General features: G+C 32.6%; 1 long non-coding RNA gene across 1 annotated transcript in view; it reads left to right on the top strand.

Annotated features, from left to right (window-relative positions):
* Positions 1-632, top strand: part of LOC111084175 — a 3,884-nt gene extending 3,252 nt beyond the window's left edge. The window contains exon 3 of the long non-coding RNA XR_002609425.1: positions 557-632. This is a non-coding gene — a long non-coding RNA (uncharacterized LOC111084175). The remainder of the gene's footprint in view (positions 1-556) is intronic.
* The last annotated feature ends 1,560 nt before the right edge of the window (positions 633-2,192 follow it).

Raw genomic sequence — 2,192 nt, forward strand, 5'->3', positions numbered from 1 at the left:
CGGGACAATGTGTTATTGAATGAGTGAGAATATTGTTGAGCACCTGAGACGTTGTTGGTGAATTATAGCGTTTGTTATAGCGCGACTGTTGAAATTAAGTGTATCGGAAAGTTGTATTCAGAAAAAATAAACCAGTTTTATTTAAGAAAGGACTTGTGTCGCTAAAGTTTCGTCGGAACAAATTTTACGGAAATTTAACTAACGAACGGAGACGTAACACTATTAATACTCTGTGCGTTTTATAGGATTCAGGTTTAGAGTCACTATTACTACTCAGTACGCTTTAATGGATTCAGATACATGTGACTATTAATGCTAGGTAAATAGTAAGGAATTCATATTCAGGTTTAGAGTAACTATTAAAGATCGGTACATTCTAAGGGATTCAGATGCAGGTATAGAGTCACTATTAACGCTTGGTACATTTTAATGGATTCTGGTTTAGAACTCGCTATTAACATTCATTACGCCGTAAAACTACTTACAAGTACATAAAAAGTTTGAATTTACTTCCTAGCCGAGCAGTATTTTTCATGCACGTATTTTCCCCTTTTAGGATGTGAATACGGGACTGGTGTCTTTATTTCAGAGGTCGATTCAGGATCTGAAGGGGAACGTAAAGGACTGCGGGTAAATGATTTTATTTTTCTAAACGTCAGTGAATTTGTTACTTTCTTTGTTTCATGTTTCTGAATGATTAAGGATAATTCTACAAATAAAATGCACCTCGATTAACAGTTCGCTAGGACAACTTGGTAATCCTTTTGTTTCTCTTAGGGGTCTTGTGAATGTCCCTTTGTACTCTTCATCAGTTTCAGTGGCACGAGCTAACACGTAGGTTCAGAGTTTTCATTTTTAATGCAAAAGAAAGCGACTTTCACAAACTACACCCATGCTACACACAACAAAACAGAACGAATTGAGGATGAATTTACTTGAGCAGGGGTCCAAGGTTGGGATAAACCGGCTCTTAAGTTGTTGTCCACATACTTCCGAATGACTTCCTTATTTTATCTGTTGCTACACACCATATATGGTTTGTTTAGAACAACTACATTTACGGTGCTGACCTGAATTGACCTCACAGCACTCTTCGAGGCCCGAAGTTAATACGTCTTATATCCCAATAAACAAATAAAAACAATCACTGTATATGTTGTGGTCATCAGGAAAAACCCTTACCGGAGCTCCATCTGGTAGACTTAAAATACAATAAACAAAATAGCTTCTCCCCTCCAGTGCCTCAGCAGTAAATTTGAGAGCTTAAAATGTCAAAAACCAGGTTTCAATACCCGTGGTGAGTATAGCCTATTTATTGTGTATCTTTGTGCTTAATACCAAAAAAAGTAATAAAACAGAGCATTTATTTAAATAGAAATATCTCACTCGCTTATAAGAAGAAAACAATACATACTTTAAATCCATTTTAAATATCTGTGTATCCAGATGTGCTGATCATAGCAGTAGTGGGAATTTACATATTATCTTTCAATTGTTACATTTACACAGACATTTTTTTTTTATACAAGATAGATTAAATTTCCTAACGAGAGGAGATCGGGACGTCATCTATAATTGAACACAGCTCATGATTCTGTAATCTTTGTCTAAAACGACGATAATCAATGATATTACAACTATACAAGATTCCACTTTATGTACTGATGTCACTCAAAATATAGGTGAAATGCTGATTAGGAAGCGATAAAGACGACAACTCGACTGAACGTGCTAATCACGAGCTGTGATATCTATCTTGTTAAAGTTACTGTGTTTTTAACCTCCTCTCATTCTTTCTTTTTTTCTTGAATAGATTGTACATGGTTAAATAGTTTAAATAGATTGTACATGGTTAAATAGTTTAAATGGATTGTACATAGTTAAATAGTTTAAATAGATTGTACATGGTTAAATAGTTTAAATGGATTGTACATAGTTAAATAGTTTAAATATATTGTACATAGTTAAATAGTTTAAATATATTGTACATAGTTAAATAGTTTAAATAGATTGTACATAGTTAAATAGTTTAAATATATTGTACATAGTTAAATAGTTTAAATATATTGTACATAGTTAAATAGTTTAAATAGATTGTACATGGTTAAATAGTTTAAATAGATTGTACATAGTTAAATAGTTTAAATAGATTGTACATGGTTAAATAGTTTAAATAGATTGTACATGGTTAA

This window comes from Limulus polyphemus, unplaced genomic scaffold, assembly GCF_000517525.1.
Source record: "Limulus polyphemus unplaced genomic scaffold, Limulus_polyphemus-2.1.2 Scaffold14356, whole genome shotgun sequence".
Taxonomy (NCBI): domain Eukaryota; kingdom Metazoa; phylum Arthropoda; class Merostomata; order Xiphosura; family Limulidae; genus Limulus; species Limulus polyphemus.